Source organism: Monodon monoceros, unplaced genomic scaffold (genome assembly GCF_005190385.1).
Source record: "Monodon monoceros isolate NGI ecotype Baffin Bay Population unplaced genomic scaffold, NGI_Narwhal_1 Super_Scaffold_13, whole genome shotgun sequence".
NCBI classification, from domain to species: domain Eukaryota; kingdom Metazoa; phylum Chordata; class Mammalia; order Artiodactyla; family Monodontidae; genus Monodon; species Monodon monoceros.
This window is the reverse complement of record NW_021703769.1, coordinates 35,345,111-35,363,716: the sequence shown is the minus strand read 5'-3', so window position 1 is coordinate 35,363,716 and position 18,606 is coordinate 35,345,111. Positions and strand designations below refer to the sequence as shown.

The following is an 18,606-nucleotide window of genomic DNA, read 5'->3' as shown; positions in this document are numbered from 1 at the left end:
TCAGGACATCTTGGCCAGGACACACACAACAGCACATTTCTATGGGATGGGGGAGCCTCAGCTCCACTGCGCTGTACAAGGCACCTGGACTGGAGAGTAGAGAAAACTCAGGAGACCACTTGTGTTTGGACAACATCCTCCAGGGTCAGGAGAGGGTCTGAACCACATTCTCAGCATAATTTAACAGACACACACAGGCACTTCCTGGCATTACAAAGACATGTTGGGTCCTGAAGTCCCCACTGAGCGAAAGTTTCGGGTCCCATTAAACATATTCGTCCTTATAAATAGGATTTGAAATGAGCAATTACATGTGACTAAAATTGAGTAGTCTTTGACTTTTCCTTCACATGTGTCCCCAAACTGTCCCCCTGACGGCACCTCGAAGCACAGACAGGACTCAGGAGAGACAGCTGAGCAAGGACAGCAGCACGGGTGTTGGGCTGCACCCCGCAGGCCTGCAAGCCTTGCGACTGCCCAGCTGCAAGACCGAAGAAAGAGCACAGAGACAGTGGCAGAGACATCAGTACTTTAATGGATGGGGGAGCTTACATGTTTGAAGAAAAAAGGGTCCTGGAGAGACACCCCACTGGGGACAGCAGATAGCAGTAGGACATGGCAGGAGTCTTCACTACCAGGGGAAGAGGGAGGTTACCAATTATAGGAGGAATTGATGTCAGGCTGGCTCATCGGTTACCAGGGAAACCAGCAGAGGGGCCCACCCCTCACTGACCCTTTGATAAAGGGGAGCGAGACATTCCAGTCTAAAGATTAGGACAATTGCTAGCTGGGGCCTGGGGCAAGTACCAGGCTCTATGGCTAAGAGGGAATGTCTGTCAGGGGAGTTGGTTATAGGTGAAGCAGGGACTGGTCGATCAGGGGACATGCAGAGACCAAGAGGCCAGCTATCCTGAGTGGCCTGATCATACAAAGACCACCTGCCAGTGGAGGGGCAGGGGTTTCAGTGCCAGGTGACCAACTAGTCCCAGATTGAAAACTGAAAATCCTGCATCCAGGAGCCTCTCTGTCCCAGGCAATTGTGATGGTTGGCCACCGTGTAATGAGAGCTTGTTTCCCCAGTTATGACAGACCAAGCCGGGTGCCTTTCAATCCCTAGCTCTGCCAGAAGTTTCCTGTCACTCATTATTATAGCCAAGCCAGTAAACAGCCCAAGAATGCACTCAATAAATACCACAGACACACCTCCTATTATGACCACGGGATTGGAGACACAGTCTTGGGTTAGGCCCACAATAACTGAGCAAATTCCCACAAACCTTCACTTTTAGACAAAAAAGGAACAAGCCTCCCTCAGGTACTTCAGTCAGGCCTGATGGGTTGTCTCCAGTGCAGACAACTGTTAAGGAGCTCCTTTAACTGTGGGATTCCCAGATGCAGGTGACTGATCTCATAAGGATGAGAAGGAAGCCTTAAACCATCACTCACGTGAAGTGGACGAAACAAGAGTCAGCAGCCAGCTCCCAGTGCTGAGCCCAAAGCTAAGTGACTTTTAAAGACAAGAAGAATCAACTCTTCAACAATGCAGTTTTTATTGCTGTAAAACTACTTCAGTTAATGATCACTTCATTTATTGATACACAAGCCAGACCATGGGTGAGATGCTGTGACAAAAGAACATGAAAACAGAAGAAGACCTCCCCCACCCCACCACACCCCAACACTCAAGACTGCTCTTAAAATCAATTACTTACTCTGCCCTTCCTTTCCTCAAAATCATTTCAAAGAGTGAGTCTAAGATCTGAAAGTAATTCCCAAGTCTCACTATCTCACTAATATTGATTTTAATCTTTCTTTAGCCAAAAAAAAAAAAAAAAATTGATGAATGGGTACCCTTTTGCAGTACTAACCCTAGTACAGTGTTATTCTAAGTGACTCTATAACAATTATTATTTGTTCCATTTTCTTGTCCTAGTTAGACTGTCATGGACTAAATGTCTGTGTTCCCCAAAACACATATGTTGAAGCCCTAATCCCTAAGGTGATGGCATTTGGATGTGAGACCTTTGGGAGGTGATTAGGGTTTACATTAGGTCATGAGGGTGGAGCCCTTGTGATGGGATTAGTGCCCTTATAAAGACACAAGATCTCTGTCCCTCTCTAGGTGCAAGCACCTGAGAAAGGCTATATAAGGACAGAGCCAGAAGGCCATCTACAAATTAGGAAGAGGGTTTTCATCAGACACTAAATCTGTTTTCAGCCTCTAGAACTGTGAAAAATAAATGTTTGTTGTTGAAGCCACCCAGTCTACGATATTTTGTTAGAGTAGCCCAAAATGACTAAAACATAGACCCAGAAGGTGTAGGGAAAAAACATATAATCACACAGTCCTCAAGGAAACACTTTTGATTGACATTATCAAGACTTACACTGAGATACACACTGAATGGCAAGAGAAAACAATGATTGTCACCCTGAGTCTCCTACAGCAGACTCCCATGACACTGGCAGTCTGCTCACAGAAATTAAGTGGATCAGTGCCAGTCTTCCTTGAAAAGACTTATATCATGAACACAATGTCAGTAACAGTGTATGAGGCCAAAGATGTTTGATGGCCCTCGATTAAGGGCAACTGTTGGGACATCTCTGATGGCGACGTCTTGATCAGCTATTCAAAGTTTGGTCAAGGTCACAATTTCCAAGGAACTTTGCCCAGCAACATAATCAAGCACAGCATATGGGCCCTGCAGCTGAACTGCCTCACTCACACTGGACTTCTCATCTCCACGAGTCTCACCTCAGCATTTGGCAAGCCCATATCTGGATAACGAGTTCAAGAACATTCGTTCAATTATTGCTCAAGTGCTTACATAATTTTGTTTGAACCAAGTTTTCCAGGGTCTGAGAGCAACAACTCATCCAGATGGAATCACATTACAAAGCCCCTCTCAGTGAGGTAATTCTTAGATCTATAGCCTTTTTTCTGCAGAATTTGCACCTGGAATCCTTAAATGGGTGAGAATGAGTATGAATGTGATCTTCAGCCAGAGAAAGGGTTAACAACACCCAAGTGATCTGGATATAGTCTTCATCACACCACTGACTGCAGTCTACAACTCAGGTTAGCAGGAATGCCCATCTTTGTACTAAAGACATCAGTTACATTAGAAATCACACTTGTTTCCCCACATGGAAGGGGATTTTCAGTTGGAGCACTACTCATGCTAAATCAAGTTTAGGCAAGAGGCAGCCCTAAAGGACTGACTTCAGCACTCATTCCTTTTTTTGTTTTTTAACATCTTTATTGGAGTATAATTGCTTTACAATGGTGTGTTAGTTTCTGCTTTATAACAAAGTGAATCAGCTATACATATACATATATCCCCATATCCCCTCCCTCTTGGGTCTCCCTCCCATCCTCCCTATCCCACCCCTCTAGGTGGTCACAAAGCACCAAGCTGATCTCCCCGATGCAGCTGCTTCCCATTAGCTATCTATTTTACATTTGGTAGTGTACAAATGTGCATGCCACTCTCTCACTTTGTCCCAGCTTACCCTTCCCCCTCCCCACGTCCTCAAGTCCATTCTCTAGTAGGTCTGTGTCTTTATTCCTGTCTTGCCCCTAGGTTCTTCATGACCATGTTTTTTTTTTTTTAGATTCCATATATATGTGTTAGCATACGGCATTTGTTTTTCTCTTTCTGACTTACTTCACTCTGTATGACAGACTCTAGGTCCATCCACCTCACTACAAATAACTCAATTTCATTTCTTTTTATTGCTGAGTAATATTCCATTGCATATATGTGCCACATCTTCTTTATCCATTCATCTGTCGATGGACACTTAGGTTGCTACCATGTCCTGGCTATTGTAAATAGAGCTGCAATGAACATTGTGGTACATGACTCTTTTTGAATTATGGTTTTCTCAGGGTATATGCCCAGTAGTGGGATTTCAGCATGCATTCTTCCCTGCAGCAGTCCTATACAATCACTACCTGGCGGATGCTCCAGCTTACAAAATTCAAACAGTAGGACCAGGTTTACAATGGAAAAATTCTCCATCAAGTGGCTGATTCTACTTGTGAGACTGAAATCTCTGAACAATGAGTATTAGTGTTCATGAGAAGAATGCTTTCAACAACACAGATTCTTTTATGTAATAATCCACAGTGAGGCCAAGAAACAGATTTTTATGGTGATGAATTTTTGGCCCACAAGATTGTTAGGACAATACATGCTTCTGTTCGGAAGCTTCTATTTCACTTACACCTTGATGCAAAATGAGGAACTTCAGCCCAGAAATTCCAGGGCGTATGCTGATTTATGTCTAGTTTTCAGTAACGTTCCTAAACATGGCACTGGGAATGCAGTCTGTACTCAGCGTTTTATAGTTAATACCCAATTCCTATGTTCACCAATAATTCCTGCATGTGTTTCTCCACTTTTTTTCCTCATCCTCACCAGAGAAGAGACTGTACTGGGTGTGATTTGTTTTATCTAAGGCAAGTAATTTCAGATTTTTCAAGCTAAAGGGAACCTGAGATTATCTATTCCAACCCCTAACTTGGAGGAAGAGGACACCGATGGGCAGAGAATTGAAAGCAAATAAGCTTCAAATAAAACACTCCTTCATAAACACTTTCTCTCATTTGCTCCAGCAAGCATGTCCTCAAAGAGACTAAAATGCCCCTGACACTGGACCGCAAACCTCTGGCATATTTAATGCAATATCAAGAGAAAAAATATCCATCTCCTTCCCCAGTGAAAAACCTGGGCAAACCTGCTGTATTAGGTTTCTGTTGCTCCCATAACAAAACCCACAAACACAGTGGCTTGAAAGAACGCAAATTCATTATCTTAAAGTTCTGTGGGTCAGAAGTACAACACAGGTCTCACTGGCTAAAATCAAGGTGTCTGCAGGGCTGTGCTCCTTTCTGGAGGGTCTGGGTGAAAAGCTGTTTCCTTGCCATTCCCAGGTTGTTGGGGCCACTTACATTCCTTGGCTCATGGCTTCCCTCCTCCATCTTCAAAGCCAGTAATGTGAGTCAAGTCCCAGTTCCTTTCATGCTTTGGATTCCTCATACCATTTCCTCTAATATCCAAGAGCGTGTGCTCTCTCTCTCTCTTTCTCCCTCTCTCTCTCTGACAATAGTTAAGCTTCTCTACTTTTAAGAACTCAAAAGATTACCCTGGACCCACCCAAATTATCCAAGATAATCTAGCTACCTCAAGGTCCATTCTCTTAATTATATGTGCAACCTCCTTTTTTCCACGGAGGTAATATTTACAAGTTCAAGAAATTAGGACTTGCACATCTTTGGGGAGCCATTCTGCCTACAGTACCTGCCCATTCTTCTGACCCTCACCTCATTAAATGGCCCCAAAACATCTGGTGACCAGGTCAGAAATCTGGGAGATGTGCCTGGATTAATCTCATGCATTTACATTCCACGTCTAGTTAAGAACTAAATCCCATCGACTCCAAGTCCTCCCTGCTTCTTACACTCTCAGCTACATCAAGGCTGAGGCCTCCCTAGAATTCTTCGCTTCTCTTCCTTCTTCTGGCACCAGCCTCAACTTTTTTTTTTTTTTTTTCAGTTCTTCACAGTGTCCTTCTGAGGCCGTGTGCTTCAGGCAAGGTGTCTCCAGCCCCAGTTCCAGGGGATGGGACTAGATTGGTCTCAGCAAGTCATGGTGGCCTCATGTTCTCTGCCAGTCATTTTTCAACATGAGGGGAACACAGAGTCCTAATGAATTCATTGAGCCACTGAATTAACCAACACAGGAGTCACTTGAGATTTCCTGTTAGGTCACCTAAGTCAAATTGAGTTGAGTGTTTCTATTGCTTGATGCTAAAAACATCCTGAATGGTACATTGCTGATTAAAATAACTGCAAAATTTTGCTCACTGTTCTACTTATTCCTGGCCTCCCGTGGCCTCCAGCCTCTGTGCTTCACCCTATACATCATCTACTTGGAAGAAAAATACTTTTTAAAAAAATTTAGTTTTATTGGAGTATAGTTGATTTACAATGTTGTGTTAGTTTCAGGTATAAATCAAAGTGATTCAGTTATACATATATATATTCATTCTTTTTTAGATTCTTTTCTCTTATAGGTTATTACAGAATATTGAGTACAGTTCCCTGTGCTATACAGTAGGCTCTTGTTGGTTGTCTATCTTGTATATGGTAGTGTGTGTATGTTCATCCCAAGCTCTGATCTAATTTTTTTTTAAATGATACAAATGAATTTATTTACAAAACAGAAACAGACTTACAGATATCAAAAACAAACTTATGGTTACCAAACGGGAAAGGTAGGAGGGAGGGATAAATCAAAAGCAGAATACCTTTCAAAGCCACAAATCCTATCAGGTGTCCCTCTATTCAAAATGCTTTTGTGATGTCCCATTATCTATAACTGGTTCTCCAAGATCTGTGCTTATAACCCTCTAAAGAATCTAGAAAAACTATGCAACCAAAAGTCAATTTTAAGTTGATATCTTAATTTTTGTCATCATACATTCAAAACTGTGGTTAAAGATGTAAAGTTCTGGCATGTTGACATTTTAAGTAAAACTATTATATCACTCACATTCACAAGAATCTAAACAGCATAGTGATTTGGTACCCATGATCATTTAAAAAGAAATAAGCTCTTCTTTTACATGTATGTTTTATCATGTTCTTCTCATATTTCCATTCTACTTCCCCTGCAAAATTTTATCTTACTGAATATATTTTGATGATTCAAAGTATTTTATTGATTGACCTATCATATACATCCCTACACACACCAAAAATAGGCATGTAATTTAGAATTTTAAGTATTAATTTACTTTGAATTTAGCCCCTAAGGGTGAAATAATTTCTTCTGAGTTATACAACAACAGTTACATGTAAACAACTGAAGAAAACACACAAATATGGTCAATAGTTATTAAATATAAAAAAGTAAAACTTTATTTTAAATGTACCTCCTAATAAGATGGATAGGGCTTTAAAAAATTAACCCAGGCATCTATAAGTGAATATTCCTTATGCTAAAGTAATAATGGTTTAGCATCAATTTTATGTTAATTTTTCATATTTCTAATGCATAATTGCTGATAAATCCTTTTGGCCTAAAACAGGAGATGAGTAAGAGTTTCACCGTAGCCACATCACTCAAATCTCTGAACTCCTTTTGAGTTTGAGGCCATCAAAGACAGTGATGCATCACCAACATTATTTTTACTTACCTCTCAACTGATGACCCAATTACGCCTAAAGTCCCCATACCTTTAGGATAAAATTCTGTATAATAAACCACCCAACCATATATTCCCACACCCTAGGAACACCATTCAACAGTTCCAGCACTTCACATATATATCCAACTATATATATATATATATATATATATATATATATAATTTCATATATAGTCAACAATTCCAGCATTTCACATATATAAATGTGGTTCTTTTTATTACTCTGCTCTCCTGTCCCTCTACTAACTGCTCTCGCTGAAGCTTTCCCTAATTTTCCCTTCCCCATCCCAGGTATAAAATTAGTCACTCTCTTCCCTGACCACACATCGCTTTTACTTCTATTGGATATTTTTCACATTCTGCTTGGTGCCATGATGGTGATGTGTGTAAGTCTGGTCTCCATGGCAGCCACATCCATTGGGTTCTATCCTCATGTGATCCCTGGGTCCTGACCACCTCTCCTTGAAAATCTCTGTCTCCTCATGGCCAGTCCATTCCTCTCACTCCGTATGTGATCTTTCTTCCTCAACTTCCTTCACTTGCTCCCCAACTCTGCCCACTGCTTATCTCAGAGGTTCTTACACTCTTCATGGTGCAATAGCAGAGGTCTCAGGCTAGACCAAAGCAAGCTAACACCAAATTCATATGACAGGTACATTTTCCCAAGTTGGAAGGGGAAAAAAAGTAATAACAATTTCCTCATGTTAGGGTTTTTATCATTTTTCTTAAAAGTTTGCCACTTAACTGTGAGTAATGATCAGCAGGTGACAAAAGTAAACAAATATTAAGGGAAAGCACAGAAAATCAATCACATATAAGTAATTTAAGAGTTTTGTGTATATGCTCATGGGTTAGAATTTTATATTATGTATAAAACAAGATCTAGTATTTTATTAGCAAAATTGGTGCTGTGCTTCTTCATGACATAATGAAACATATCCACATTTCTACGTGCATGTGTATGTATACACTTGTAATATAAATTACACATATTAGTTATCAATATGAAATTAAGTTCCTTTCTATTTGTCTGACATCGCAACATGTAAAAATAGCCCAGTGGAACTCACAGGCACTGCTGGTGTGAATGCAAAACTGCCCAAACATTTTGGAAACCAACTTGGCAATTTCTCATGCAACTGATTATGCACATGGCCCAGCCATTCCAGCCTTATTTACTCAAGAAAAATCAAAACATGTCCACACAAAGACTTCTACACAAAAGTTCATAGTAACTTTAATAGCCCAAAACTGGAAAAATATACAAAACTGGAAAAATATACATGTCCATCAATAGGTGAACAAACTGTGATACATCCACACAATTGCCCAGCAATTTAAAAACTACTTATAAAACATAACAACATGGAAGAATCTCAAAAACATGCTAAAAGAAAAAAACTAGGCAAAAAGAGCACATGATTCCTTTTGTAAGAAATCCTAGAAAAAGCAAAAAGAATCTAGAGAGATAGAAAACAGACCAGTGGTTGCCTGAGGCCTAGGGGTTGGGAAGGCATAGACTGCAAAAGGGCTGAAACAAACTTTTTTTGGAGTAGCAGAAAGGTTCCATATCATGATTGCGGCAATGGTGACACTGGCTGGACACATCTGTCAACACTCACTGAAATGAGTAATGGACACTAATAATGATGCATATTTTTGCACATAAATTATAGTTCAATAAAGTTAATGTTTTTCATTTGGCCCAGTGGCCTTTCCACCAAATTTGGAGGCAATGTTAAGGATGATCTGACTTACCATGAATGCAGGCTTACGTGATAGATATGAAATTTAATTTGAATGATTTTGTAGGGGGCAGATGGGGGAAAGGGGTAGAATTTTTTCTTTCATATGGAGTAAGTCGGTGATTTGCTTTAAAGATTTCAGTGAGTTGAAACAGTAACACTTACTGAAACTGCCATAACTTTGTAGGTGGGAAGCAGGCCTATCTGAGATGGGAATGAGTTAGTGAGCTTCAGGAATGAGATTTGTGTTCAGTTTGGTACAACTTGAGTTTTAAGCCCTGTGGGGTAGACTCTTCAATAAGAACTATTTCTTCCTGGTGCCAAACCCCAGATTACTATTTCTGAGTTGAAATAAGTTGACTTTGGACAGCTTATTGGAATTGAAAATATTCAGAGAATATAGTTTATTAGAAGCGACATCCCTGGAGACTGGGGCTAGTGAATGCAGAAACTGATTCAGAGAATAAGACCAAGAAGAGTGAACCCCTGGTGTGACAATAAAATATACCAGTGGTTCTTAACCTTGACTGTGCATCAGAATCTCCTGAGAGCTTGTTAGAACATAGATTTCTGTGCCCCACCTTCAGAGCTTCTGATCCAGTAGGTCTGGAGTGGGGCCTGGTAGCTGGCATTTCTAGCAAGTTCTCAGTGATGCTGATGCTGCTGGTCTGGGGACCACACTTGGAGAACCACTGCTGTATACCCTGGTCTTCTGGAACCTTATATAGTTCTAAAACAGCCTTACCCATGAATTAAGTAAAAAGAAGTCTAATTTATTTCACTAGCTACACTTTCAGCACTAACAATAATGAGAAAGGTCAAAAGAAAAAAGTTCATAGTTCTTGGAATAGATGGACAAATTGTTCCTGCTTCAGGTACCTTTTTGTATGGATGAGTTTTTCTCAATTTTTAGGTTACTAAGTAGCTTCTGTATTTCTGACATTAATTTTGCCACTCTCTTCTCAGTAAAAGTGGATATTATACTATGTTCTTGCTGATAAATGACAATGTCAAAGGTACAAAATGTACATCATTTTCCATTGTCAGATGAAAAAGACAGAGATAAGAGAATTGTGAGGGCAGGATTATAGGGTGAAGAGAAGAAATTACATGAAAAGATGGAGAAACAGGGAAGATACAAATCACAATAGAATCAGAAATTTCCCAGAGGAAAAGAACCAGGGTTGGAGAGATTAATAATCAAGGGACCAAGGAGGGAAGAAATGGCTTAATGAGTGGGAAGTTTACTCTAGAGATGAAAAGAAAACCACAATGGAAAAAGGACTTGAAATATAAAATAATGTTGGGTAACATAAAAACAAAACAAAAACAGAAGAAAGCCAAGAGAGAGGAAGAGCTGTTTAAATTATTTAAATATAACATTTAGAAAACAAGATATATCAATATACAATGATTACTGAAGAGAGGAGGGAAAGTATCAATTTTTAAAATATCCCCATCTTATTCATTAGATAAATATCCAACTCCAGGTTAATGGAAATCAATTGTAGTTGTTCAGTACTTTAGCGCTCATAGCCCGAAGTGGTCAGACATGTCGCTGGGGGGCGTGGGTGGATTTGGGGTGTGGTGAGCAGAACGGTGCCACCCCTCCACGCCATGGAATATGTCCACATCCTAAACCCTGGAACCTGTGAATATGTTATCTTACATGGCAAAACGGACTTTGCAGACATGATTAAATTAAAGATCTTGTGATGGAAAGATGGATGGGCCCCCATGAGAATCACAAGGGTTCTTATAAAATAAAAGAGGGAGGCAAGGGGATCAAAGAAGAAGATATGACAATAGAACTAGAAATCAGAGTGATGCAGCCATGAGCTACAAAATGTGTGTGACCTCCAGAAACCAGACAAGACAAAGAACAGATTCTCTCCTACAGTCTTCAGAAAAAGCACAGCGCTGCAGACCTATTTTAGACTTCCGACCTCCAGAACCATGAGATGATAAACCTGTGTTGTTTTGAGCCACGAAGTTTATGGCAATTTGTTATAGCAGTAACAGGAAACTAATACAGGGTTCTTGGGGACACTGACTTGAACTGGAGAGCTCGTGCCTCCTCTAATGCAGAGAACATGAGTCTGGGTTTTGCCAGATCTCCCAATCTGTTAGGAGATGCAGAAAGTCTGTTTGCATAAAGTTAGCAACTAGTAATACTGTGCAGGATCATGTATGGCCACAACATTGACTGTTGATCCTTATTTTCTTTATTGAATATGCCCCCTCATGTGATGCAGCTAGACTAAAAACAGGATGGATAAACTGATGGAACAGACTTTTCAGGCTCCGTGCTCCACTCCAGACCATCGCCCACATCAAAGTTTTCTGGGGCAAAGAGCTCAGCTCACAAAACTCCTATACTTCTGGCCAGAATGCACTGAAAGCAACGTGTGGTCCATCTTCTGCCCCCAAGTCATTTGGAAGCTGAACTTCAGACTGTTAGATTTTCCTTATATTCTAGACAACCACTGGGGCCAAAATGCTTTATAGAGTCATTCTGGAAAACAAAATTATTTTAGAAAAACATTTTGTTCTCTGTAGATGAAAGGGATTATTAAAGCGCTAAATGTTAAGACTAACACTGAAACATGGTCAGATACATGAGAATAACTTTTAAAAGTGAAGGGAAAAGAAACATAAAGCTTCAAATTATTTTGCCTAAAAGTAATCCTTCTGTTAATTCTATTCTTAGGGCAAGTTGCTAGAAGAGGGGAGAAATGAAGTTAATCACGTGTTCAGAGACAAGTGACCTCTCTTAATATTCAGGCAATCAGCCAACAGAATTTACTGAGTGAAGGCTCTCCAAAGCACTAAGCAAGAAAAAAATAGGATCTGCAAAAGAAGTGTAAGACAGTGTTCTCACACAGAAGAATTCTCACGGAAGAATTCTGTGAGATCCCTGGGAAGATAAGGCTAATACATAAAATAATTAGAGAGTAATTAACAGTCTTTTTCTACACTGAAGATGATGCCAAAAGGTTGATAAGTCAATGCAATAGGTACTCAAGCAAGGGAGAGATGGTTGGAGATCTGACTTCCCGCAGGCAGGAAAGCTTCAGGATGGTTGGCTTTTATGCTGACCCTTCAAGGCTAGGCAGGATGTATGCAGGAACAGGGTAAGATATGCCACTCAACAGAAACTGGCTTGGTGACTTCTGTCCTAGAATCTTAAGGTTTTAATTGAAGCTGAAAATATAATAAAACCTGAATAAATGGTGGCCCTTTATTAAAAGATGAACTTGAAACAAATGCAAATGCTGTGCAAGATACAGGAGAAGATAATTGCTATTTCTTTCTATTCCACTGGGGCTTGACATTGTAAGAGAAGGAAATAGTGACTATTTCCCACAATTCTCTACTTTGTTACATGATTATACAAATAAATGCAGGTATATGCCTCTAGTGTCCCAATTACATAAGATAAAATATTTAAATAAGAAGTCTGATACTGTTGTAACTGAGTAGAAAGTTGCTTATATTTATAACCTGAAGTTGTTTTTTTCTTAAAACATGGTTCTCCAAGTTAGTTTATCAGAAGTGACTTCAGCAAGTGTTTGCAAATATTATTCTGTCCTTTTATCTCAGAGAAAAGCAACTTTAAATAGCTTGGAAAACAAGAACAGAGTAAATATGCATGTAGGAATTTTCTTTTTTTTTTTCAGCCTTTCTACCTTTTTAGGTAGCTAACTATATGTTAGCCCTAACAAGATAGAGCCAGTCTCTGGTTTGAAATTTTGAATAGATAACTGTTGAATTACTTGATCAGTTTGGTTTTAAGGATCACACACTGTGCTTTTAAAAACTGCTGGGCTATTTTCTTGCATTCCTTTATGAGAGAGAAAACAAACTTTCTATCAAATGATGTACTTTAAAAATCACTATAAGTTTCTACATAGTATTCTGGAGAAAGACTGAAAAGAAGCTTCTGAGCACCTACCATATAGTACCTCTAACTCTGAGTTAGACTCTACGGATTTTTCTCACTGAAAATAGCTGAATAAAACCATTGCTTATAATTCAGGATTTCCTGAAAAAGCAAAATCCATCTATATGTAAGTAACAGTTGAAGGAGCTGAGTGGGTTTTCAGAAGATGAGCCTCATGTTCTATTAAAGGGTTAAAGTGACTAGCGAAAATGAGCAAATCAAAAATGTGAGTTTGCTGGCACTTTCAAAGAATTCAAATTAAGTACTTTATAGCCCCCGAACAACTTTATGAACTTGTTCATTTTGACCATATTCTTTCTGCTACGCTACTTTCTTGCTAGATATTTAAAAACTGCTTCTTTGTGACCAAAGACATTGCTGGACATTTTTACTTTCTGGCTACAGGTCATTCTGAGAGCCTGGAGTTTCAAGCTAGTTGCTGTCTGGTTAGTGGAGGTTTTACACAGCTCTGTGAATCCTTATCGGGGCGGATCAGAATCAATTACTTGAGGGCAAAGTTGACACAAACTGCTGCACGCAAACATGGAATGTCTCAGGAATTAAGATCATCACAGGGAACAGAGCTTTCTGTTCCTAGAGAAGCAGTGTGAACCAACATACATTTCAGGCTCAGTCATGAAGTGAAGGCATCCTCGAATAAAATTTTCACAGGAAACAGCTGGCCTGAAAAAGGATTTTCTCGTCTCTGTATACAGAGAAACCAGGTGCATGGGCCCCAAGAACCTCTTAAAACACGGTCACCCCCAGGTCTCTGCATCTCTATTGAAATAAGAATCAACCAATTCATTGGCAAGTAATCTGCGCCAAGGAAAAACCAGGTATTCTAAGTGACTGTTGTTAAAACTTTGACTTGTCAGGAATAAGAATACCATGAGTTAGTCCAAACCAAATACTAACTTGTTAGAAAGTGTTGTACAATATGTATTGCTAAGTATGAAAGTAACCTGCATGAAATAAAATTGATCAAAGTTTAGTTTCAAGAACTAAACTAATCACAGATCACCTATTTGTGATCAATGAGTCCTCGTCTGGGAAGATTCACAAAAGAACATAAGAGCCGAAAAGGGGCATGAGGAAACTTTCTCAGGTGATGGTAATGTTCTGTATCCTGCCAGGGATTTACACCGGGGCATCCATCTGTCGAAGCTCAACTTACGTAAAATGTGTGCATTTCATTGTATGCAAATTTCATATGAAACACTGTCAATAAGTACTGAACTCTAGTTAATAATAAGAATGCTGCAATATGCAAACTGATGCCCGGGGCTTATTTTTAAGTGCATCAAAAATAAGATGGTGAGGGCTTCCCTGGTGGCACAGTGGTTGAGAGTCCGCCTGCCGATGCAGGGGACACGTGTTCGTGCCCCGGTCCAGGAGGATCCCGCATGCCGCGGGGCAGCTGGGCCCGTGAGACATGGCCGCTGGGTCTGTGCGTCCGGAGCCTGTGCTCCGCAACGGGAGAGGCCGCAGCGGTGGGAGGCCCGCTTACCACAAAAAAATAAAAAATAAAAAAAAATAAGATGGTGAGAGACCGACAAAGGGATAGGTAGATAGACATGATGAAATAAAATGTTAATGATGGAATCTAGGTGGTAGATATACAGCTGTTCACTATAAAACTTTCAAATTACCATATGTGTGAAATTTTCATTAAAAAGGGTTAGAGAAGAAAATATAATGGGAATAAAATTACTGAAGCATTTGGAGTATCACACCACTTGCCCCACTGCCTACTTCTTCCCTACAAGAATTCATAGGGTATCTAGGACCCTGACCGAATACTGATGTTGAAAACTCAAAGCACAAATTTAACAAGCTGAGACATGGAAGGTTTTTTTTTAAAAAAAATCAACTGCCCAAGACTGGTTGATTACATTGGAAAATTGTGTGTTACGTGGAAGGGAAAGAAGTAGTTCCCCACAGACAACGTTTCTATATTTAAATTCACACTGTGCTCTAGTGGGGCACCTGCAAGCCAGGTTGGGCAGAGGATGCTGTTAGAAGACTCAGGAGCAAGATGCACAGAAGGCTCCTGACGGTCAGAGGGAGGGAGAGGATAGTTGTGGCAACTCGAGCAAGATTGTCCTGAGAGGCAAGGGGCAGGGCTGCCAACGGTAACGAGTCCCGGAAAGGACATCTGTGGAGGCTCATCAGAGGTTATGATACTGCACATTCCTTCCCCGGAAAACAGAGGGTGACACATCACCTGTTACATCACCTGTGAAGGGCCGGTGTCTAAGGCTAGTCAGTTCACCTCAATCACATTCTCTGTCATTTGCTTCACAAACTCATTGCTTGGCATCGGCTAGACAGTGTTCATTAAGTTCAAAATAATCGTCTGGGAGGTGTTTGGTAGTCAAAGAGTGGTCCCTGAACCTGCAGCATCGGCAGCCCCTGGGAGTTTATTAGAAATGCAGAGTCTAAGGCCTCATCCCACACCTGCTGTATTAGAATTTGCTGTTTAACCAAAACACAGATGATTCATACACACATTCAAGTGTGAAAAGCAGTGGCATGATCTTATGATGAGCCTGCAGGTCCAGCTTCGGGGACCTAGGTCTTACCAGTAGCAGCTTTAACTTCAGACACAGAGGGCAAGTGTAGGTACACAGGTGAGTCATATGAAGCCTTGTTGGCCCCCTGTCTCCTGTAAGCACCTTCCCCTGATGACTGCTTCCTCCCTGCAATGCTGCGACCTCGCCCCCAACTGGGAAAGGGAGCTGCCTGGACCCCTAACACCCTGGAGGGTCTATCACAATAAACGCATCGGAACCTGCTGCGATCACCTTTGAAAGTTTCATATTTTCCAACGGGTCTAGAAATATTCCATATATCTTTGGAGAGGGGATCGCTTCACATGTAATTGCTTTTTAATGTAAAAAGGGTATAAAATGTTCTCTCCAACAGGTAACTATCAGAGGATTTCTCAGGCTACCACCCCTCTTTCGGCTGTAAGACAGCTGGGAAAATTCTTCATCCCCCTTAAAAACAGCCATGGAATGTGGAACGCTACATGTTATTCATGTATCACATATACATCTGTCTAGAATAAGTGTATTTTAATGACCATGTTTTGTTTATTTCAGCCATTGTAATAGAAACTGTTCCATGCTCAAATATCTGTGGCTAGTCATGGTTCACACAAAACTAAAGGTTTTACATTTTCTTTCATAATAACATGTCTTGAAAGACACTAAGATGTTCCTAACAAAACAAAGTACACAAATATGAAAGATTTTTCTAAATCATCTGAAGCCAATTACTCCGCACTCACTGCAAGTTTCATACTTCAACATCATTTCTTTGTCTATAAATATATGCAACTATGTGAAAAATGGTTTTTAAAAATATGATTACCAAAAACCAATTTTCTAAGTTATTGATTCCCACTTTTATTTCAGGAAGGAATTTTACATATTGTCCAATCAACTTTCCAAGACAATGAATAAGTACATTTCCAAGACAATAAGTACAAAGCATATTTTCATTCTCACTTCTTATTTAGGAAGGGAATTTTTAAAATAATCATTTTGCCTATCTTAATATAGTTTTTTAAAAAATGGCAATCAAAATATAAGACATTGAAATCTGTCCCACACTTTCATTACTAATTACAAAAACAAAAGTAATTTAGTTTTTTTAATAATTCATGCATAATGGAAAAATGTTTAACACTGTGCTATATTGCATCATATTTAGGTATTCACAGAAAACATTTTCAAGAGACAGGTTGATTTTTTTGTTGTTAGACTTAATTTTTTCGAGTAGTTTTACATTCAAAGCAAAACTAGGCAGAAGGTACAGAGATTTCTCATATACCCCTATATAGGTGGTTAATTTTTAAATATGCAAAATGCTAAATGATAGACACACAAAAATCCTACCAGCCAATCAAATCATACAGACAAATGCCTTATTGAAAAATCTATTTGAGTTCCAGTCAAGTTTAGGAAAATTTTATAAAAAGAGACATCGAAATAAATCTGTATCTAATTAATGCCAGAATTACAAAACGATAGTGTCTAATATACTTTGTTATCTTATTTTGTCTTAGGTTTCTCCCTTATTATAAAATCTAAAGAAAAAAATCAGTCATGAATAAATAAAATAATCTTCATGAAAAGTCTGAATGGTCTAAGAAGTTTAAAAACAAACAAGTATTTTCTTTTTAAGTATTTTCTTTTCTGCCACTTCATAAACTGCTTACCTTCAGAGACCACAAAAATAAAACTGTGACAGCCCTACTACAAGTTATAAAAAAAACCATAAAATTATCAAAATGACCTCCCTCAGTAAACCTTAACTTCTGTTCATAAGGCCAGTTTTCAGTATGTTCTCTTACCTGAAAAGCAGTAAGTAGGCTTTAAACTTCACCCAGTCAGAAACAGGCTCTTGAGAGCTTGCCTGGTGCAGGCTGAGAATTGCAGGGCAATCACAGGTCTGGGATAAGCTCACTCTTTCCAGAAGGGGAGGAGGGGGCAAGAGACTCAAGATGAATAAGCCCCAGGCAGCCCGCACTTGTAAGGATACTGATCCTCCCTGCAGAGTCCCAACCCTGGCCACAAAGTAAGAGTCTGGGCAAACAGTGCCCACAGCCACAACAAAATATCCAGACACAGTGGCCGAGAAAGACTCTTTTCACTATTCCAAGCACAACGACAAATATAGCAAATGCTTTTGACTGGCATCTTGCCAAATAACTGCCCGGGAATGAGTAAGAGGCCTCACACCCAACAAGAAGTGCCACTTGATCAGAGGCTGGGGTTTCTCAACAGGAAGAGGAAAATTTGAAACCTACACCTGAACTCGTCCTTAAATCTTTGGTTCTTCTGTAATGAAGGCTATGAAAATTCAAGCTATAAACCTAAAGGAAGGCCCAAATGATTATCCACATTCAGGAACTGTAATAACTTGTGAGCTGCTGAGAATCTTTGTTTCAACTTCCCCATCTGGCTGCCACCTTTTGCCTATTTTCCTCCTCTGTAACACCTTCAGTGACCAAGAAAAAAAGAAAACTTTTTACGTTTTTAAGTTACAACTAATGCTGATCTAAAGAAAAATAAATAAAAACTAATATCTAAAGTGAGATCTGGAGATTATATCCTTTGCAAAGATAGTAAAATGTGGAGACTTTGGCCCTAGAAATATATCTCAAGAGTATTTTAGGGGCTTCCCTGGTGGTGCAGTGGTTGAGAGTCCGTCTGCCTATGCAGGGGACACGGGTTCGTGCCCCGGTCCGGGAAGATCCCACATGCCGCGGAGCGGCTGCGCCTGTGAGCCATGGCCGCTGGGCCTGCGCGTCCAGAGCCTGTGCTCCGCAGCGGGAGAGGCCACAGCAGTGAGAGGACCACGTACCGCAAAAAAAAAAAAAAGAGTATTTTAATTCTACATCAAATTAAGGTACTAACACACACACACACACACACACACACACACACACATACATGTCTCCTGATTTATCCGCCCGCAAGTGCTAGCATGGCTAAAAATAAAACAAAATAAAATGAAAATCAGCTTTTTCCCAAATGTGCCAGAGAATGTAAAATGTTTTACAAAACAAGGTTCCAAGAGTAAAGATTCAGGGTGGTCAACCTAACTTAATGTCAACAGACTCCTACACGGCAGAATTTCTGTTTTTTTTTTTTTTTTTTTTTTTGCAGTATGCGGGCCTCTCACTGT

General features: G+C 39.9%; 1 protein-coding gene across 3 annotated transcripts in view; it reads right to left on the bottom strand.

Moving 5' to 3' along the window:
* PLCB4 (phospholipase C beta 4) overlaps window positions 1-18,606 on the bottom strand; it is a 417,084-nt gene that overhangs the window by 298,312 nt on the left and 100,166 nt on the right. Inside the window, exon 1 of one of the 3 annotated variants that reach the window (XM_029220099.1) lies at window positions 17,270-17,352. The exons of the other annotated variants lie outside the window; for them this stretch is intronic. The gene's annotated coding sequence lies outside the window, so the exon portion shown is untranslated. Of the gene's footprint in view, window positions 1-17,269; window positions 17,353-18,606 lie in introns of those variants that run through there. 3 annotated transcript variants of the gene reach the window in all.